Source organism: Lissotriton vulgaris, chromosome 11 (assembly GCF_964263255.1).
Source record: "Lissotriton vulgaris chromosome 11, aLisVul1.2, whole genome shotgun sequence".
NCBI classification, from domain to species: domain Eukaryota; kingdom Metazoa; phylum Chordata; class Amphibia; order Caudata; family Salamandridae; genus Lissotriton; species Lissotriton vulgaris.
Window position 1 is genome coordinate 55686638 of NC_141699.1, and position 23421 is coordinate 55710058.

At 47.6% G+C, this 23421-nt stretch overlaps 1 pseudogene; it reads right to left on the bottom strand.

Annotated features, from left to right (window-relative positions):
- LOC147678948 (28S ribosomal RNA) overlaps window positions 1-2726 on the bottom strand; it is a 4727-nt pseudogene extending 2001 nt beyond the window's left edge.
- Between the last annotated feature and the right edge of the window lie 20695 nt (window positions 2727-23421).

Below are 23421 nucleotides of genomic sequence, written 5' to 3' on the forward strand. Positions count from 1 at the left end.
CCACCCATGGGCAGGACCTAGTCGCGTGCCAGCCCCTTTTTCTTGAATAAAGGTAGGAGCAGGCCCCCTTCCCAAATTAGATATTTCTGAATCTTGACTACTTTCCATGAAAGAACTCTTGAACATTTCTGAAGACTCTCCCTTGTGGCTAAGGAGTAACCACCCTGCATCAGCGGGCACCATCTAAGCGCTTGCGGTTTGCTACACGTCCATCCTCCGGATCAAGACTGCCCAGCTCGATGAGAGCCGGATTCCCTGGCACCTCTGACCTCTACCTACATCATCAGCCCAGCTGAGATTCGTGGGTGTGACGAGACCTGAAGGAACCGGCCATCTTCAAAATTGCACAACGCTTATCCAGCACGACTGCCGAGGGATCCTCGAGTGAGTGCTTTGGGGTTTGAGAAGCCCCAACCCTGAGCAGCTCCAGCAACGAAGTCCAGCCCCCCAGCATCCACGACATCTGCGTGGGGCCCCTCTGCTCTTTGCTGCTCACCGCGTGGTCCGGTCACTTGCCTGCTGGCTAGTGGCCCTCCTGACGACAAACCACGACGATTACACCGCTGGTCTGATTGCTCCAGACTGGCCCTTGCTCCCTTCCAAGAGAGGAGCACCCCGGACCCTCCTGGTCCACTCTAGACGCCATCTTAAGTCCACCGCGTGGGCTTGCCTTTGCCAAGGGTTGCTGCCCCAGTCCTGGGTCCAGCATCGCCGACAGCAGGCACCTTTGTGGGACAGCTCGCACCTCCATGCTGGTCGCCGACAACGCCTCCTGGTCCGAGAGACTGCAGAGCCCAGCGTCGCCCACTCACCTGGTCGAGGTGACTTCATCCGGTGCGATCCTGGTGCCCACCTAATCACTGGCTAGTGATTAAGAACTGAGTCCCCTCTGCTTTCAGGTCGTCTCCATCTTCGATCCAGGCCCGGATCACTCCGGACATCATCACTGGTCGCCTGCCAGCAACTTCTTCTTTCAGGCTCCATAGACTGTAACGAGGATTCCCGACGTCTTTTGAACCCTATGCAGCCGCAGCCCCTGGGCTAGGTAACTTGAGCATTTCGGTGCTCCAACGTAGGTTCACTATCTAAGTGTCCAGATCCTTTTTCGTTTTCAGCCTAGCTAGTCGGATTCGTCCGATAACAGTAACTTTACGAAATCTAGCATCCATAGACTTTGTCCTGCATCCCGCGTGAGAGTGCACACTCTGCACCCGATCTCCCTAGGCCTCCTGCTCCTAACCTGAAGGTTCAGTAGTGTAGTCTTAGCGATCCTAAAGCCTCTGGATCACGTTACTTACCTGCTAGTATTTCGCATTCCACTTTTGTAGTGTATGGTTTTTCGTGCCGATCGGGCATTTGTGTAAATTGTGCAACTTAAAGTATTTTCTTAAGAGTTTTGTTGTGTGCTTAGCTCCCTGACTCATAAAGAGATCAGGGTAGACTTGTTATAAATAAATATCCTTTTATTTTCATAACAACGTGTGTGGTGTCCTTTCACTTGGTGTTCAAGGGGTATATGTGATGGTATAACAGCTGGCTTAACACGCCCTCTAGAGTTTAGCCTGAACACTGCTCTTGTCCATGCTACTAGGATAGCTGGTCTATAAGGTTGACTTACAACCAATCATCAATAAGGGTTGTTTGGAATGATACACAGTGATCACTAGAATAGTGAGCACTACATATCAGGCCAACTTCTCACAGATGGTTCGATTAGTCTTTTGCCCCTATACCCAGGTCGGACGACCGATTTGCACGTCAGGACCGCTACGGACCTCCACCAGAGTTTCCTCTGGCTTCCCCCTGCCCAGGCATAGTTCACCATCTTTCGGGTCCTATCACGCACGCTCATGCTCCACCTCCCCGACCGAGTGGGCGAGACGGGCCGGTGGTGCGCCCGCCGCTGGAAGCGCGGCGGGATCCCACCTCAGCCGGCGCGCGCCGGCCCTCACCTTCATTGCGCCACAGGGTTTCGCTCGGCCCTCCGACTCGCGCACGTGTTAGACTCCTTGGTCCGTGTTTCGGGTCGGGTGGGTAACCGACATCGCCGCAGACCCCCGGCGCCCGGTGTGAGCCTCCCCGCCCAGCGATGCGACGCGGTCGGGGCGCACTGAGAACAGTCCGCCCCAGTCGACCTGCCACCCCAAAGCCTTCCCAGCCGACCTGGAGCCGGTCGCGGCACACCGCAGCAGAGGAAATGCGCCCTGCGGGGGCCGGGTAGGGTCCGGGCCCCGGTCCCGCAGAGGGGATCCGGAACTCCCGGGCCACCGACCTTCCCGCTGTGTTGAATCCTCCGGGCGGACCGCATGGACCCCACCCGTTTACCTCTCGGCGGTTTCACGCCCTCTTGTACTCTCTCTTCAAAGTTCTTTTCAACTTTCCCTAACGGTACTTGTTGGCTACCGGTCTCGCGCCCGTATTTAGCCTTAGATGGAGTTTACCACCCGCTTTGGGCTGCATTCCCAAGCAACCCGACTCCGAGAAGACCCGATCCCGGCGCGCCGGGGCCGCTACCGGCCTAACACCGTCCGCGGGGTGAGCCTCGATCAGAAGGACTTGGGCCCCCTGAGCGACACCGGGGAGTCAGTCTTCTGTACGCCACATTTCCCGCACCTGCCGCCGGGCGGGGATTTGGCGCTGGGCTCTTCCCTCTTCACTCGCCGTTACGGAGGGAATCCTGGTTAGTTTCTTTTCCTCCGCTTAATAATATGCTTAAATTCAGCAGGTCGCCACGTCTGATCTGAGGTCGTAGTCGGAAGAATGAAGCTGGAGCGTCAAAGGGGGCTGCCCGGGAGAGGGCAGGCCCCTGCCGGAGCAGGGGCCTGGCCTACCTGGCAATCACATCCGGAAGGGCTTTGCCCTCTCTGGGAAGCCAGCTACGGAGATGGGCGCCCGAGGCGCGTGCGCGCTGGCAGCCGGTGGGACACCACAGACAGCCTTGCGCGGCACGCAGCCAGGTGCCCCAGGACAGGCCCGGGGCGGACCGGTCACCAGGCCCCTTCTCGGGGCCAGGCGTGCCCGCGGCGTACCTCCACGGCAGGACCCGGCGAGGGACCCTGCCACGGGCGATAGGGGGGGGTCTGAACTTGTGGGGGCACGAAGGTGTAGCGGCAGGCCAGGGGACAGGGCCGGAGCACCCCACCCGGAAGCCCCCGCCGGGCCCTAGGACCCAGCCGGGGCTCCCAGGCCCCGAGGCGCAGGGCGAGCCTCCCCAGGCCTGCCGGACCCCGTCCCGGGCACCCTGCCGCGCGGCAGGACCCAGGACGGAGCCCAGGGCCCCTGGACCCAGCCCATCAGGGGGAGTCTCCCCGGGCCCGCCGGAACCCATCCAGGGCATCCTGTCACGCGGCAGGCCCAGGGAGGAAGCCCGATGGCTGGGGCGGCATCCCGGCTCGTCCAGCTGCCGGCCGAGGACCGCTAGCCGAGAGGGGTCCCAGAGTACCTTGTCCATAGTAATCTGGAGGAAGGCAACCCCCCTTTCTGGTAACCTTTGCGCACCGCAAGACTGAGGGGACCCTAGGAACAGACGCGCCCAACCTCTGAGAGCCCTAGCTAGGATCCGAGAGGCAAATGAGCCCTCATCGGGATATTCAGGGTGGCCCGGCCATCTGGTCGCCCCATTGGAAAGCATTGCATGTTACCAGATGGCCGAGGGGAAAGATGCGTCCAGATGGTCGGGACCGAAAGTACTCCCATCTGCCCGACCCGAGCCTTCACGGTTGGGCTCCCGCCTTCCCATGCAGGGCTCAGTTGTTCTGCTTCCAGGGGCTCTGCGACCCCGGTCAAGCCTCAAGCCCAGAGGGAACCCCCAGAGCTCTCATGCACGGACACCCTGGGGAAGACCGCGGGACCCATTGAGCCCGTCCTGGGGCACTTTGCCATGTTGTGGGCCGGAGGAGGGAGCCCCCCTGATGGAGGGGAGGTGTGGTCCAGGCATAGCCCATCTGGTCCCCGGCAAGGAACTGCCAGCCCGGCCGGTAGGGGTGTTCCGGTATACCATGCCCCTAGTAATCCGGAGGAAGGCTACCCCTCTTTCTGGAAACCTGTGCGCACCAAGTGACAAAGGGGACCCAGGGCGCGGAAGCGCCCAACCTCCTGGAGACCTGGCTTGGTTGGGGAGGCAATTGAGCCCCCATAAGGACTTCCTGGCCGGCACGGCCATCTGGTCGCCCCATTGGAAATTAGTGAATGTGACCAAATGGCCGAGGGATTAGGTGCGACCAGATGGCCGAGACAAAAGACCCCCAACTACCCGCCCTGAGCCTTTGCGGTAGGAGTCCCACCTGCCTTTGGAGGGCTCAGGAGCTAAGCCACCCGCCCCCTTCAGCTTGGGTCAGACCACTGGGGGGCGCGAGCTGCCGGGCCGCCTGTCCTTCCTCTGCTGGGTATGGTGAAGGGCCTCCCACCAGGGGGCAGCCCCTCGAGTCTTATTCAGCATTTCTAGTGTAGGTTCCTCATTTCCTTTACTTTCTGCCTGCTGGGATGTTAGATATTTTTTTCCTTTCATGGCTATTTGTTACTATATTGACAACAATTACAGGGACATTCAATTACACCAGTGGCAGTATCCAGGCGACCACTACATTACTTTTTCACTTTAAAATGTATTTAACTCCTACCCCACTAAATTTACTAATATTGTTAGTATTTTGAGAAAGAAAACTATTTACTTATTTCATGTTTTTTAAACAGAAGTAAATTATAAATCTCTAAAACGCAAAATCTCTAAATTAAATTAATGGTGAAGTAACAAGACGGATGTGACCAGACTCACAACAACAACTAGAAAGTGTTGCGGTTTCACATACAAAGCATAGAAGACATAGGAACCAATATAAATAAACATCCTCATATATCAATGCTCATTCCTAGAAGGCACTAAGAAACAGAAGGAACACTGAACTGTCACAGCAACACCACCTTCTAGGCACACTATTGTCATGTACATTTTAAATCTCGGTAACACGAAAAATAAAAAAAGACACCACACAATCTGCTAAGAAAAAACTCAGAATACAATTTCTGTACATGTAAGTTCAAATATTTGATGTGTTCCCCAGATGGGAAAATAAAACACAAGCAATGTTTGAACTACAGAAATATAAACAAATGTGGAAATCACTAGAATGAGGAAAAATCAAAAGAATCTTCGAAGACTACTTCATGTAAGACTAAGACATGTTGCACATTGCTAATTATGTAACAATACAAATTAATACAGAAATTGAAAATTACAAACACTTTCAAACAGAAACAACCTGCTATCCCATAAGGGATATTGTACGGCGAGAGGTGTAGAAACGAAAACATATTAGGAAATACATGAACTGCTATGTTTCTATGTAAAGGAAGGGTTGCCATAGACATGAAAAATATACATTAGACAATTGAACAAAATCACAAAGCCATTGCTGCTGAATCTAAATTTAAAAGTGCAGTGCACACCTTGAAAACCAAAGAGATTTGTCTACAGAAATAGTGAGAAATATTCAAGTCTCATTGTGTAACTACTCCCTGCAGCACAACTTGGCAATTAATGGGAATCACAGTTAAATAGAGAACATCATCAGGGGATGAAAATCTATAACAGCCTACTTACCTTTCCAAAAAACATAAACAAAATGATATATATTAATGAAAACAGAACCAAAAAATACACATTACTATTGCATAAAAAGAAACACATCCATTACAATCTGACAAGACAACTTCAAATGTGTACAATAAGTTCACAAATACCAGATACAATCCTGCCCAATAATAATAATTGGATCTACTTATTGTAAACATTTTTGAAAATAGCAAAGGCACCACATCTGCCTTTTTGTCAGTGGAAGCTTTTTAGTACAAGTCGAGTGATTTGATGTGTGTTTGCCCAGCTTCCACAAAAAGAAAAGCTCACAATGCACTACAATCTTGATCTACAACAATAGGAAAGCTGGAAACAGGGCTCCTTTGCTGCACAGACTGCATTCACACTGTCAGGCTGTTCCCTCAAAAAGTGTCTTATTAAGAGGATCCAGAATATAAAGTATGCTTTGTAAGTAGTGAAATTAAAAAGTATGAAGAGTAAAACATTGTGTAGTAGTCTCTTTTGACAAAAGGATAGTATTGTTGCTGCACCTACAGAATGTCTGTGTGCTTGCACATCTTTACTTTGTGACAAAGAAAGCTGTGAATCTAACATGAGGACACAAAGTGAAATAAGTGAACAGATAGGTGCGTTTAGCAGATAACACTGTATGAAAGTGTAAGGCATACAAACTGCATGCAATTCTATATAAATCAGTAAGTAAAACATCATCACAACAGCACAATATATAGAAATTAAAAAACACACACTAGGTCTTATTTAGTAGCTATGCTTTGCACCAGCAGTTTAAGAAAGGATAACTTAATTTCCCAATCACCAAAACCGAACATGAACACAAATAGGGCAATGTAACCATCCTTCAAACGCTAGGACCTTGATGGACAGACCTTCTATGCAATGGTAAACCACGCAAAACACGTGAAAGCCACTCAATTAATAAGGCTGGCATAAAGCCCACTCTCTCTGTACTACGTCATTTAGCACTTTTTTGAAGAACCGATGACATGATAATTAAAAAAAATTAAGGCTGACTGCAGTCAGACCTAAAAATGTACTTCATGCGAAACATAAGAGTGCATTATGTATTTGTTAAAGGGCTTTTGTGCGATATTCATAAAAGCAGCCCTACATTAGAGTCAATTACAAATGAAAACAGAACAGCACTAGCCTTCGCCTCACCTATATATATATATATATATAGCACTTCGAGAAGCCTTTGCAAAGTAACTATTTTGTATAAAATGAGAATGAACTGTCACATTTATTACATTTTCGGACAATAATTGAATAATAAGAATCAACAGAACTAGGCGCGGAAGGTCAATAGGTAACAAAATACCTGGGCGGTATTACTATGCAAACAGTTTAAGAGGGGTTGGGCAAAATAACAAATGGAATTGAATTACGCACAATTATTTTGCTTTTAATGAATAGAAAAGGCATCCAATCATTATCATTTCAAGGAAACAGCAAACAAGAACTGACTTTAAAGGAAATGAAGGAAGCCAAAACCAGTTCAGAGAACGTACACTAGAAAACAGTTTCTAAAAGAACAAAAAAAATCAAATTCAAATGCACCAGACCAATAATGAAATATCGAAACATTTCAGCAGCAGATTCCCTCGAAAGGTTCCATTTCAATGAAGCATTTCTACACACAAATTTCAAAACAATTCCCAAAACCATAAACATCAAAATACAAACAACTTTACAACATTTCTATGTATCATGGAATAAAATAGACATGGACTTACAGCAGCAGCGACATTCAAGAGCTATCCTTCATTCTCTGGTATAAAATCCACCAAAGTCTGAAAAATAGTTTTTCAAAAAGACATGATGAAAAAGCAGTAAGCCATAAAACCCAATGATTTAGAAAAAAAGGTGCAAAGAAAACATTAGAAAAATTGTTGCAACAAATATTTTCTGGTTGGCAGAGGCAGTACCCCAGCCAGGCAGAACCTACCATTTCTGTCAGGGGCGGGTGATTACATACAATGTATAACCTGCGCTCACCCTTGGGTAGCTTGGCACTGAGCAGTCAGGCGTACCACTGAGGCAATGTTTAAAGCATTGGTACAGCACTCACGATAAATACCTTCATCACAAGAGAGACTTCACACGTAATGTATGCAAATACCGTTTGTATTCAGGGTATTATATAACAATAACCTGCAACTTCACTTGTCTGACCACGTAGCGGTGATGTTCATGCTAATATTGCCTTCTACAGTTCGCAATAAGCACCGACCAGTTAGAAGTCAAAAGAGATTCCAGTAGCATTGCCTGGATAAAACTCATTTTAACATTCAACTGGGTAGGAGCAGGCCCTGTATATCCCAATATCCAGAGACAGCATCAACACAATGTAATAGACCAAGCTTTTTGCAACACCCTGGCATCCTCTTTTTTTACAAAAAGGTCTCTACCATGTCGGGACGTGGGTAGCAGCCAAGCAAGATGGCCGCAGTCTAAAGGGGCTCTGAGGGTGAGGATGTCTCCCATACAATCCGACCACTTATACGTACTTTAAATTGTACCCAGAGACCGGGTTTATGCAGCTGAGGAGAAGTGGAACTGTGCGATCCGGAGCGGGAGGCGAGTTGTGCGAGGCCAGAGACTGCGGCCTAAGTAACTGCTCGCAGCCGGGAAATAGATTTTGAAGTGCGGCCCGTGCGGCAGCTGAACGACTGGCTGAGGGGGCCAGAGAAGGGGCGGGCACATCTGCAGGAAGAACACGAGCAGGCGGGGGTGGTGGTGGTGGTGCTGCGGACTGCCTCCCCACCCGAAATACTGCTGGACAGCGGCCCAGTTTGGGCCTGAGGAGCTGACGAACAAGGTGAAGGGGAGACAGCGTCATAGGGAGACAACCCGGCACGGCGGAGCAGACCTGGGCAACAGTGGCACAGTCAGGTCAGGGCACCCATAGCGCACCTGTGAGGCGGCCTGAAGCGGGCATATAAGTCGGCCCGATCAGGCTGGAGACCATATTGCGGGCAGATAATTGTCAGAAGGATAGGAGGCGCGGCTGGAAGAAGTGAAGGGCAGCCAGGAGCAAGGCGCTGGTATTAACAACGGCATGGCTGGACACCTCAGGATCCAAATACGCCACAGCAACTCAAAGTAACTATAAGAGGCTCCGAACTTCATGACCTCTGTATGGGGGTGTACTGATGAGGAGCGGCGGCCTACGATCGGGAGCTGAAGTAACTCCTTGATTGCTGAGGCGAGTGGTGAGAAACGAGAGACTGCGGCCTACGTCTGGAGCCGGGGTATACATTTTGGAAGTCTGCCCCGCGTGGCGGCCGATCGCCGCTGCTTCTCCTGGGAGGGCAGGAGAAGCAGCGGTGAACACCTGCGAGAAGAACAAGAGCAGGCGGGGCCAGTGGCAGTGCTGCAGGCTGCCTTCCGGCCTGGCATGGTTGTATAGCGGAGACCACCTACAATACTCCTAGACGGCGGCCTGGACTGGGCGTGAGGAGCTGTCGAGCACGAGGCAGAGAAGACAGCGTCGAACAGAGACGGCACGGCGGCAAATATTTGGGCAACAGCAGCGAGGAGCAGGTCAGGGCACCCACAGCACACCCGCGAGACGGTCTAAGATCGGGCGGGAGGCCCTATTACGGGCAGATAGTTGTCAATCGGCCAGGAGACGCAGCTGGGAGAAGTGTGGGGCAGCTAGATGCGAAGCGCTGAAGTTAACGAAGGAGTGGATGGGCACCTCAGGACCACAACTCATTACAACAATTTTGAATAAATACAAGAGGCTCCGATATATATATGAACTTTGTGTGGGGGTGAATTGTGGCAGGACTGTTATGAGTTGCGGCCTACGTGACGTCCATAAAGCGCGGCTTTGAGGTGAGGCAGAAAAGACAACAATAGAGTACGGCTGTGAGGACATTGCTGTCCCCCCAGGTCAGCATTGCTGTAACAAGGGTACACCTGACAAGTGAGCTGTGTGACAAGGATAAGGCCCAACATTCGGAACGTATTGAGTGCCCCCAGTGCTAAAACAGCCCCACCATCTATAAAGGAGAGCAACGGCGAGAGAAAGCGGCAGTGAAGCAGACAATGAGTGGCAGGGGGTCCCGGGCGACCCAGCAGGATAAGCTGGACAAGTTTTTATATGCCCAAGAGTTTCCCCCGTTACCGGAACGTAAAGAGCAAGCAGATAAAGGTATGGAAGAGAAGGGCAGGCCAAGGTGACGCTGGAAGACATAATGGCGGCCCTTCATAAGGTACAGACCACAGTGGGATCTGTTTCTAAGGATGTTACTTTTCTACACGCAGACTTTCAGAAAATGTCCGCTAGAGTAGCTGAGGTGAAACAGGTGACTACGTCCCTCACTAAAGATACTGCGCTCCTGATCAAAAAGGTAACACACTTAGAGTCTGATAACAAACACATGGTGGCAAAACTGGACGACCAGGAAGGGCGCTCCCGCCGTAATAATATTAGAATTACGGGATTGCCAGAATCGGAAGGGGGCCTGCCATGGACCTCTACATTGAAGGCTTCATAAAGGAATGACTCCAGCCTAAAGGACTCTCCACCTTCTTTTCCGTGGAGCGGGTACATAGGGTACCAGGTGGTAGACCGAAACCTGGAGCCCCCCCCCCCCACCCCCCCCCCCCCCCCAAGACCTGTGCTGGCCCGCATCTTCAACTTCTGGGATAGAGATGCCATTCTTCAAACGGTCCGGGTGGTACCACCCCTCCGTGTACAAAACTCGGTGATCTCTTTCTTTCCGGACTATACGGCGGCGGTATCCGCACGCCGCAGAAGTTTCTTTGAGGTCAAGAAGGCGTTGAAGGCACGCGAACTACCATACTCCATGCTCTTCCCGGCAAAGCTCTGTGTGGTGGCAGACGGCAAAACTTCTTTTTTTGAAACACCGGAAGAGATCCACGACTGGCTGGAGGGGTGGCGACCGGCGGAAAGGTCCGCACGAGCGCAAAGGAGGAGACGACGTCTTGGGAAAGAGGATGACCCTGAGGACATTGAGCAAGGAGGCGAAGAGACAGAACAGCCCCATAATGACTCTGGAGAATGAAACCACCAGCTGAAATTCACACCCACGTAGGGTGGGTAAAGACTGGCACATGTTCCGGCCTGTCTCGGCGTTCCAACTACGAAGAATGTATCGATGGCTAAGGACTTTGGGGCAAGGGGAAGTTGCGGTCTTCCTCTGACTTCCTGCTCCCGTGCATGCAAGTAAAGTTTCAGGGAATGGGTTCCAAGCACTCTGCTGAGTTGGGGTGGCGGGCAGTTTTGGGTCCGCATGGCAGAAAGGCATGGAGGTGGGTAGGGGGGACGGGAATGTTTTCAAGTTGTTGTGGTATATTGTTTCTTTCATTGTTCTGTACGTGGCTAGATATGCAGCAGTAGCACACGCAGCGAAGCACTCAAATTCACCTATAAGAAAAGTCACTAGTTCAATCAGGACTATCGGGCATGGAAATGGATGACGCAGCACAGGTTGAATCGACTGAAGGCCTAAGCTCCATGGTACCAACTCTTTCCATGATCACATGGAATGTGCGAGGCCTGGGAGATAAAATAAAACATGTTCTGGTACTGCAATGTATCAAAAGGGGTGGCCCGGCGGTGGTGTTGCTGCAAGAGACACATCTTATGGGCACGGCCAGCAAAGCAATGGATTGGTGGGGAAACAAAATGGTGGTGCACTCTGAGTTTACGTCTGGATCCAGGGGGGTGGGTATACTGGTGAATAAACAGTTCCCGTTGATAATAAAAGAAGTCAAATCTGATGGGGCAGGGCAATTCGCTGCAATGGTAACGCAGTGGGAGGGGCGACCCCTGAACATAGTGACTGTATACATTCCCCCGGCGCTGCACGCAGTAACCTTCCCAGATCTCAGTGCCTTTTTACTAGGGGTTGCCGGAGGGGGAGCTAATTCTTGGAGGTGACTTCAACGCTATTTCAAATGATTCCTTAGATAGGTTTCCTCTGCGGGAGGGGACGTTCAGGATGTCACATATGAGGAGCTTTATGGATGCCATGGGTCTCACCGATGTATGGAGAAGGTACCACCCAACAGAACGCCAATACACGTATCACTCGAATGTCCATAATAGCCTAACAAGAATAGACTACTTCCTGGGTTCCCTGGGTTGCCTTAGAAATTTGAGACAATAGATTAGGCCTCGGGGCATATCGGACCATTCCCTACTTATGCTCCGGTATACTCTCTACTCCCAGAGACGGCGCCACACATATCCGATACGCCCAGGTTATCTACAGGTTCCCAAGATTAGGAAGATGCTTAAACAAGTAACAAATCATTATTTTCAGGACAATGTGGGGTCAGTTGCTTCCTCAACCACCCTCTGGGAGGCATTTAAAACAGTCATCAGAGGGCAGGCCATAGCATCCATCACAGCAGATAAGCGGGAGGGGCAGATGGATCTAAGAAATTTAGAGTCTGTTTTGCACACTGCAGAGACCCAACACACTACTGACCCAACCCATGACACATCCCACAGCTTACGCCTGAAGCAGCAACAACACAGGGCACACATGACAGAAATCACTAAGCAACAACTGGCGGCCATCAGACACAAAATGTATGACGTAGGTGACAAGGCTGGGAAGCTACTGGCGTGGCTAGATAGAAGAGAGAAAAGCGATAGATGGATCTCGCAGCTTTGTACGGAGGAGGGGCAGGCAACGACTGACCCGCATGAAATAGTAAACATGTTGGTGCGACACTTTTAAGTAATTTACTCCTCAGACTTGGAGATGTCCATAGAGGAGGCGTTAACCTATGTACAAGATCTAGCCATACCCAAGCTAACCTTGGAGGAAGCACAGAAACTGGAGGCTGATCTTACGATTGAAGAGTTGCGGGTGGCCATTGGGGCGCTGCAATCGGGCAAAGCTGTGGGACAAAATGGCATACCTGTCGAACTCTATAAGAGAATGACTGATTCCATTACACCTCACATGCTGAATATGTTCACTGATAGTTTACGGACGGGCGAACTCCCGCCAGACCAACGCACGGCCACCAAAGTCGCTATCCTGAAACCAGGGAAACCGGCGAATAAATGTACCTCATTTCGGCCTATTTCTTTAATAAACGCAGAGGCCAAAATTCTCGCAAAGCTATTAGCGAATCGGCTCACACCGCACCTACCAAAGCTCATACACCCAGATCAATCTGGCTTCATGCCAGGCAGAAGTACGGCTCTCAACTGGAGGAGACTACATGGGGTGATGGCCTGTGCGGCATACGTGCTGGAGCCCGCGCTGGTGTTCTCCCTGGACACACACATGGCATTCGACATGGTTAAATGGCCTTTTCTCTTTGCTGTACTGCAAAATCTGGGGTTCCGACCAAAGTTCTGTTCCTGGGTCCGGCTCTTGTATACCAAGCCCCTGGCCCATGTCACAGCCAATGGTCACATTTCTGATGATTTTCCCCTGGCGAGGGGCACGCGCCAGGGCTGCCCACTGTTGCCGCTGCTTTTTGCTCTGGCCAATGATACAAGGCCTTAAATGGACAGATAGCTGGGAAGACCGATTGTCCCTGTATGCCAATGATATATTGTTATATCTGACCTTGCTGAGGCGCTACATACTGACCTTCCTAAATGTGTGACGGTTTATGGTAGGGCGTCTGGATACACCATAAACTGGTCTAAGTCCGTTATCTATATACTGCTCTGCCCACCTCCGAGACTGCCTGACAGCTGCCCGCTTCAGATTGGGGGAAGTACGGTTAAATATTTGGGGGATCTACATTACTGCCGATTCCGGGGAATTTTTCACAAAAAATGTGCAACCACCGCTGGAACGTCTCAAGAGAGACGTGCGCCACTGAGAGTCGCTGCCCCTAACACTATTAAGGAAGGCGGTGCTCTTCAAAATGATGGCTCTACCCCGATTTTTATATGTATTGGAAAACAAGCCATATCTGGTGCAGCCAACTTACTTTAAGACTATCTCAGAGCAGGACTCTAGCCTTATGGGGCAATAAACCAGCACGTATTGCAAAGGCTAAGTTAGTGCGTGGTTGGTACGATGGAGGGATAGCGCTCCCCAACATACAGCTTTATTATTGGGCAGCACAACTGAAAGTGGTTAATCAATGGATCCATGTCCCGCAGAATGATCCGGCATTTAAGGCAGACAGAGCGCAGCTTGACATGAGATGTATGCTTGCTCCCCTATACGATAAGAAAATGTCTTCTACACTGTTCGGACCACTGCATCATACACTAACATTGTGGCATGCGGCCCAGGCCAAATTAGGATTGCGAGGGGTCCTGACCCAACTTACACGTCTGTGGGACATGAAAAAGCAAGGAAGACTCAGGAATAGTAAGGGATTTGATCGTTGGGACGATATTGGGATATCCACGATAGGAGATTTGTGGCAGGGAGTTGAGATAGTCTCCTTTGAACGGCTTCAGCAGCAATACGACCTGGCCCCCTCAGAACTGTTCAGGTACACCTAAATACGACATGCCCTGATGACGGTGCTGCCGCCAGGCTCCGAGGTTCCTGAGGCATCACCTATGGAGGACAGGCTCTTGACTGATTACATGCCAAGGAGGGCCATCTCACTTACGTACCGGAAACTAGTAAGTAACATGCCCAACCCGACAGAGCCTCTGAGAGGTATATGGTCACAAGATATTGGTGAGATGGACGACTCGGAGTGGCAGGAAGCATAGGCATCGCCAAAAGAGGTGGGCATACCCTCCCGTCTCAGACTAGTGCAACTCCGCATCTTACACCGATCATACTACACTAGGAGCGCCTTACACAAGATGGGGAGGGCAGAACACCCCTTTTGCATGTGTGGTTATGGGGAAGAGGGAGCCTTCTTTCACACTATATGGGACTGCCCTAGAATAACAGAATACTGGGCACAAGTAATGAGGACAATATCACAATCAGAGGAAGTGCCGCTTTTACCAGAACCAAGAGGTTGCCTCTTAAACATATGGGAACCTAATGACCTCACACGCTATGGGCAGAGTTGGGCAACACTAGGAATTATGAGGGGCAGATAGTGCACACATGAGTAAAAGCGATCCTCATGGCTAAATACACATGATCTATTATTCTGTATTTCTCAGGACTCCGCTCTGTACTACCTGCCTGACCCCTTGGACTATTTGTATTACTTGTATTATCGACTTACTTGATTGTATACGTTCCCTCTTTGTATATTTTTATATTATTGACATACCGGTCTGACTTTGCATACTGTACCTACACCACCTCAACTATTCCTACTCTTGTATTACTGATGCACCAGTGTGACTATGCACCCTGTACTCACCTACCTCAACTATGCCTACCTTTATGCTATCTCCAAAAGCATTTTAAGCACGCTTAAACAAGTAAATGCTCCCTCTTTTTGTACTTTTATGTTATTGGCGTACCTGTTTGACTATGCACCTTGTACCCACACTACCTCAACTATGACCTACCTCTTGTATTTTGACCTACCTATGTAACTATGCACCTTGTACCTAACTACCTCAACTATGACCTACTATTATAATATCACCCCTTGTCCTTGTAAAGCGCTCTGATATCTGCAAAGATCTTGGTCGCGCTATATAAAACTTTCAAAATAAATAAATAAATAACCTGACCGTTCCCTTGTGGCTCATAAAGAGATGTGGTGCAATGTTTAATATTATGCAACCTCAAACATTTTTCCATTTTGTGAGACATCAATTGCACCCCATTATCAGGTACAAGAACTTCTGGACAATATTCTCTAGCAAAAAATCTCTCAGAAAAATTCAATGATGGTCTGAGTTGTAGCATGTTGAACACATTTAACCTCAGGCCATTTAGAATGTTAATCAACAATCACTAGCAAAGTGAGACTCTTGAGGCAGAGAATAGAGTGGACCAGAAACATCAAACGCAGTAACACCTTATCACTATTAACACACACACAACATTCTCTCACAGTTCTGTCTACATTTTGTCCATAGTCGAGCACCAAAAACTAGATCTCATTAATCTTTTCATGGAAGACATCCCAGGATCTTCTTCATGAGCAAGTTTAAGGATAATCTCACGCATAGATTCAGGTGGAACACATTTACCGTCCTAGCAAATCAAATCACTCTCTACTGTGAGTTCTGTGGATACTTGTGAAAATGATTTCATTTCAATAGGAACACACTTATCTTTAGGCCAACCATTTATAATAAAATTCTTATGAACACTTCAAGTATTATCAGCAATCACATATTTGTTCCATTCTTCTTCTGATATGATGGAAAATTCTTATGAAACTAAATCTGAAATAGAAGCAATAATCTCAACATCTCGAGAATCTTCGATTTTCTCTACTTCAGGACAAGGTACACGGGAAAGACAATCTGCGGTAGCATTACGCTTCCCTGGGACATAATCCACAGAAAATTATTCCTGCAGTCTTGATATGAGTCTACTTATTCTAGCAGTAGCATTCCACCCACCTCCGGGGAACAAGATAGAAACAAGACGTTTGTGATCTGTTCTCAAGACAAATCTATTGCCCCAAATGTAATTTCGAAACTGTTCAACTCTCCACACACACACCCAAAAAGTTCCTTCTCAATTACAGAATACCTTCTTTCCGTTTCCTTTAGAGTGCGGGAAGCAAATGCCACACACCATTCATCCTTTCGGGACTTCTGAGACAGTACTCCACCTAGCCCACATAAACTGGCATCAACTGTCACAAAACAAGTCTTATTCATACAAAAAGGCTTTATAGTAGTAGCCTTAATTTAATTTTTGATCAACTGGAAAGCCTCTTCCTGTTTCTGCATTCAACAAAACTCCACATTATGCCTAGTAAGCTCTCTCAACGGTTCCATATTCGTGGCAAAATGTTTAATAAATTTACTATAGTGTTCACATAGTCCTGCAAAAGATAAAAGTTTCTCCTTGTTGTCAGGAGATGGTGCATTCACAATTGCTACTACCAAAGATTTCTTTGGAACAACTACATCTCTGGATAGAGTATGACCCAAATACTCAACTGTTCTACAAAACATCTTGCATTTGTTTTGCTTTAGAGTCAGTCCATTCAGTTCCAGACATTTGTACACTTACTTCACATGTTAAGCATGTTTCTCAAGATTAGGAGAGAATACAAGAATATCGTCTTAGAAAGATAGGTCACAAATCTTTCCACATCCGTAAAAATATGATACATTGCTCACTGAAAGACTGACGCCGCAGAGGCTAATCCAAAAGGCATTCTCTTATATTGAAAAAAACCCTGCGGCATTTTGAAACCAGTACATTTTCTAGAATCTTCAGTTAGGACAATTTGGTGATATGCAGAATGCAAATCGACTGTTGAAACTTTTTATAGCACCCTCTAGCATACAAACAACTTAATTTATATAAGGCAATGAATGACAGTCCACTATCAAATTAGCATTTAACGCCCTCAAATCAACAAATAACCTCAAACTTTTGTCTGATTTTCTCGCAAGAACAATGGGAGAAAGCCACTCCGAGGATTCCACCTCTACTATGATGTCCTCTTTTATAAGATTTTCTAAAAGTAACTTAAGATCCTCTCTTACACACAAAAGGTACACTTCTCAACTTTGGCTTAACAAGCGAAATTCCATCTTTAAGTTTAATTTTGTGAGAATTTTATTTCAGTTTTCCTAACTTTTCTGAACAGACTTTAGGAAAACGACTTATAATATCAGTACTCTCATTCTTGTAATCCTTGTTTCCATCTTCTTGAGACACCACCAACACAGGATCACCACTCTTGGGATTGAGAATAATTCCCAGACTCCACTGGTCTTTCCAACCTAATACATTCACTCCTTTGACAGCAACGTACCTTTTAATGTTGGCCACACGCCCTTTTAATTCCACCACAACATCCACGTAACCCTCTAAATCAGCGGTCTTCAATATGTGGGGCGCGTCCCCCAGGGGGGTCGTGGAGTCCTGGGAAAGGGGTCACAGATTCTGCAGTGTGCAGTTCCTGGCATTGGGCTGAGGGTGCTCACGGCGGAGGCCTAATTAACACTGAGGTGTGAAAAACATCAAAGCCTCATTAACAAGTAAAAGGTTTTTTAAAGACGACCTGTCAAGTACTTGGGCGTGACTGTGTGTGTGTCCCTGAATCTGTTACAGTCGGGCTCACATACACGAGCTGGGGGGAGCTAGGGGAGTGGCTGTAGCGTAGCCCTTTGAGTTCAATGGATGTTGCGCACCTGGAGCAGTGGGTTCCGTGACACGTCACCCGCCCCCAGCAGGGAGGCACAGAGATGCCCTCCCATGAGTGGGAAAGAAGAAGGAAGACGACGCAGAGAGATACTGACCCCCCTCCCCAATGAGAGAGGCACAGAAAAGGTGGGTGGATGAATGATGGGTGGATGGATGGATGAAAGGCTGAAGGATGGATGGATGGATGTGTGAAAAGGTGGGTGGATGAATGATGGATGTATGGATGGAAGGATGAAAGGGTGGATGGATGAAGGATAGATTGGTGAAGGATAGATGTATGGATTGAAGAATGAAAGGGTGGACAGATTAAGGAAGGATGGATGAAAGGGTGGGTGGATGGATGAAAGGGTGGGTGGATGAATGATGGGTGGATGGAAGGAAGGGTGGATGGGTAAAGGATGGATGTATGGATGGAAGGATGAAAGGGTGGATGGATGAAGGATGGATGTATGGATGGAAGGATGAAAGGGTGGATAGATGGATGGATGTGTGAAAGTGTGGGTGGATGAATGATGGAGGGATGTGATGAGGTCTAACAGGCGCATTTATGGTTGTCAAAAGTTGATGATGAGGAGTACCAGTTTCTGGAAACTTTTGTCGGAAGGGGGTCCTTACGCCTAAAAAGGTTTTACAAGGGGGTCTCGGCATCACAAAGTTTGAAGACCTCTGCTCTAAATCAATCTTTGAACCATCAACAATGTCTGGTTCCTTCAAATCACTAAGGGAAAAAACATTTTCAAACCGATCAAAGAAAAGGTCCTTAGTAACAATAGTCCAAGGAGAACCAGATGTAGTAATTTGGCAGCGATCGGGGTTAGCATCTAGCTGAAGCCATCTTGGATTTGGCAGCCATTTTGGATGCCATGTGCTACTACATGCTGACCATGTGCTCTGTCCTAGCTTTTTGTCATTTGTTCTTGTGGTCTGCCTAGTGACAAGGTATATTTAGCCTCTTCTGCTTTTTGCACATGCTCAGTTGAGCTTGCAGCGGTCTATGCAGCTGCTATTAGTCTGTAAGTGTCAGGATGTGTTTACTAGAATTAGCAACTGTTAGCTCATCCCACTTGTTGATTGTACATTTTCTGTTTGACCTTTATATGTACCTAAAACCTTCTTCTTGTTCTTATACCGCCTTCTTTTGAGCTCCTGTGTGGGTATAAAAGGAGCATGTTCCTTCTGTTCAGTGTGCTACTTCGTACACTACCGAAGGGTGTTGTGTGAATGTAGTTCCACCTCATGAGGTTTAATAAACCTTGTATTTTATATTTCAGTTTCCGTGCCAACTTCTATCCTATTGGTCTGAGGACTTGTGTAGAGAAGGACGAACCCCTAGCACTGGTACGCCTTGCTGAGGCCCACCACGACAAATTGGCGCCCAACCAGTGGGGCTCATTGGCGACTCGGATGCCCGAAGGAGTGTTCGAAACGAAGGATTGGAATCTCACTTTAGACGATCATTGCCCGAGGAGACCCGCGTCTTGGCAAACCATGGTGTTTTTCTTCTCTTTCTGATCTGACCATCCAGGTGGTGCCAGTACTCGACTGAGATCTCTTCTGTTGATTCGCCGTGCAGTGACTGTTTGGTCCATTTATGAACTTGGCAGTTGAAATCTGGACACCAAGGGATTGGGAAGAGTCGTTATGCGACACTTGCTGTTGGTTTGATGCCAGTGATTGGTAAGATCCTATATGCGACTTACTGTGGGCTTTGGAATGTGTATTGGCCAATTTGGGATTTGTAAGTGATTGATATATGAATTGCAATTTATATAATTAGGTAATGAGGAGAATTTTCTCTGTTTTGAATTGGTTTGAATGGGGCACCGTACAAGCGTACTTTAAGCGCTACTTTGTGTATAATACTGCATATTCTGCACTATTTTTGGCATGCCTGTTTCTATCACAGTTCGTAGGATGTGTTGCTTTTGTGGAGGTACCAGTTTGAGACTTGATGAAGCACAACCGCCCCCCCCGCCCCCCGGGGGGACGCCTAATAGGGATATGTATATTAAGTATGGTATTTCTTCTATAATGTACAACACGTTATGGAATAAATATACTAGCAAGGATGCCGAGTTGCGTTGGCCTATGCATGGGTCATTTGATTTACGAAATATTCAGTATTTGCAACAATGTATGCTTAAGCGAAACACTAGGCAAGATATGTTTGATTGTGTACAAATGTTGGAGAAAGAAGTGCGTGAATGAATGAAGCATGAACAAGCCTTGATTGAAAAAGAACAGCGAAAGAACATTCATGCAAAAGCGTTAGAAATGAAAAATAAAGAAATGAAAGAACTAAAAGAGAGAGAGGATAGGGAGTGCCATTTACAGGTAACTGGCCAATACGCTGTTCGGCACCCCCTCTATCCTATCCTTAATAAACCGCAAGATGATTTCTTATTATTAGATCGTTCTCCGCCTCCGTACATTTTTCCTTCTGCTCCTCATGGTCAGATGAAGAATCTTCTGCAGACCAGGAGAAAGCAAGGGAAACTCGTTCTAGGTTGTCCGCTGAGCATGCGTCTAATCTTAGATCTGCTGCTCGTAAAGCTGTTCGTAGTGTTGCCCCTGCTTCTGACCTTTTAGATGGAATGAAAGATTGGCTTGAAAGGGAGCAAATATATTATACGGAGGTATTTGCCACAGAGGTCCTTGAGCAGTTTAGGAAACATTCTGAGGAATTAGAGCACGTTGATGTAGCAAATGACTGTAACCAAATGTGTGATGGTCTTTTTGTTTTCGCTCAGGTGGCTGACTCAATCAGACGTTTGGTTAAACTGCGTGCTGATGCAGTCCGTTTGCTAGAAGAGAAAAAGGCAGCAGAGGCAGCTGCACAAATATCTCAAATCAGCGTGACACAGGCTACTACTTTTGAAACAGATAAGAATGTAGTAGTTCATGTGAGGCCTATGCGGGAAGCAGCACCTTTGTATGTTCCTCCTAGAGGCGAGGGAACAGAAGATAATAAGGATTCCGCTGATGCAAAGGGTTATTTTGTTTATAATTGGGTTTGCACTCCTTGGAAAAGAGCAGATGTCATGGCTCTTAAAACTGCATTACCTGTTCCGCTGAAGAATACAGCAGCTTTTTATGAGGAAGTTGAGGGTGCTATTAGCTCTACTATGACTCTGCCTGATATTGACCTATTTTTCGGATTGATATTACCCCTGATATGTGGAGAACTGTTCGTAAAGTTGATGATTGTGCGACTTTTGGGGCATGATGGAAAGATTTAGAACAAATGGATGTAGAAAGGGAACCCGCACAAAAACCGTGTCGGTTAATTTTAGATCTTCCCGCAGCTATATTAGTTAAGTTAAAGATAATTATTCCCCCTGAAAAGATAGATTGGACTGTATTAGCATCTTGCAAGCAAAGAGCAGAGGAATCGGTTTCTGACTTCTTTACACGCTTTGAGGAGGTGTTCCACGATTATAGTGGCCAGTCATTGACAGATGACAAAGGCAGGCGGCATCTGTTTGTCGATAAATATGTCGCAAACCTGTTGCCAGGAATAGCTAGTCGCCTAAAGGCCAGTGAGAGTTCATGGACTACCTCTTCTCCGGTTGCTCTTTTGACTATGGCTCAGTATTATGAACGCCAGGAGTTAGGAGCGAAGGGCAGTAAGGATAAGAAGACTAAGGAGTTCAAAACGAAGGTTATGTTGGCTCAGGCTTATGGTTCGCCTTCTAGAGGTAATGATAGAGGTGGACGTAGATCTTATGGTTCGTCTTTTCCTTCTTCTACTCGTTTGAATTTGTCTGTTGACCAGTGTGCGTAATGCAGGAAATTTGGACATTGGGCTTCTGATTGTCCAGCACTGAGTGCTCAGCAGTATCCACGTGGATGGAGACAAACGAGAAATCGCTCAGGATATTCAGGGCAGAGAGGAAGCACGAATGATCGTGCTAGGGTTGATGCTAATACATGTGGACAGGATGGGTTTAACACTTTTGATAGACAAAACCAATATCAAATGTCTGATTATGTGCCGTCTGATTTGAAAGAATCTGCTTATGCATAGGATTGCCTAGGATGGGGTAATGAATCAGTTGAAGTTCCAGTAGATCAGAAGGGTCCCTATGTTAGAGCACATGTTTTGGGTTCTACAGATCAGTTTCTGGTTGATACAGGAGCCACTCGTAGCGCCTTATCTAAACACTTGGTTCCAAGGGCTCCAATGTCTGGCTTAACTATTATATCAATAGGTTTCGATGGAACACCTTCCATTAGTCCACTATCACAACCACTTGCATTTCATATGGACAAGTTTACTGCTCCATGTCCATTTTTGCTTTCTCCAAACACACCAGACAATATTGTGGGTCTTGATATGCTCAAATATTTCAGGGCTACGATACGATGTTCTCAGGAAGGCGTACATGTCATAATAAATGACAACTACCCTGCGATTGAGAGATCATGCATTGTTAAAGAGGACATTGCATAAGCTTCACTCCCTAGTACTTTGTGGGCTACTTCAGATATCAATGTAGGGTTAATGGTTATTCCGCCAGTACATATTAGTGTCAAGGAGGGCGCTTCATTGCCACGATTGCCTCAATATAAAATTTCTCAAGAAGGTGAAGAAACACTTATACGCATTGTCCAGGATTTGATTAAGGTGGGGGTTGTGGAAGAAGTTCCTTATAATGTTTGCAACAGTCCTATTCTTGCCATTTTGAAAAAAGACCCTGACACTAGGATTTACAGATTCATCATTGATTTGCGAGAAGTTAACATGATTGTAGTACCGCAATACCCTGTGGTTTCTGAAATGACAACACTGCATACCTTAGTTCCTCCAACAGCAACTACATTTTCTGTGATTGATCTGAAGAATGCTTTCTTCACGATTCCTATTCATCCGGATAGCCGATATTTGTTCAGTTTCACTTTGAATAATAGATCTACAGATTTTGTAGAATTCCTCAAGGGTACACTGAGAGTCCGAGCATTTACAGTCAAGTAGAGGTTAAAAATGGTCAGACTAAGAATAGAGCCCTCGGGGACTCCAACCTTCATGCCAGGCATGTATGTAAATGTATAGGCATTTATATAGCGCACTACTTACCCATAGGGTCCCAAGGCGCTTCGACCACTGCGAAACCCTTCCTGGCTTCCCTGAGAGATGGTCCCTTAATGGGTATCTCCAGGGTGAGACCAGGCATCCCCGGTGGTCTGGTGGGGCCGTTAGTGAAGATGAGACAAGCTAATGCCCAGAGTTGCCGAGTGTGATCGCTGATCAGAGTGGGCACCGAGGCGAGAGAATTATCGAGTCCGCTGACCCTGGTCCAGAAACCTGCCGCGCCGGGAATCGAACCCTGGTCCCGGGCCGTCCTCTGCTCTCGGGTCTGCCGCCTCTAACCAGTGAGCCACACTATTTCACATGGAGGCCAAGAAGGGGGAAGCCATATTTCTTGGGCCCTGTCCTGCAGGAAAGAATCCAAACAAGCCAATGCTGTCCCGCCAATTCCCAGATTCCTCAATCTGTCAAGGAGTCTCACTCAGGTGTGGCCGGTCCATTTATGTGGAGGGGCCACGCCCATCCACATTTTGCCCTGTAGGAACAGT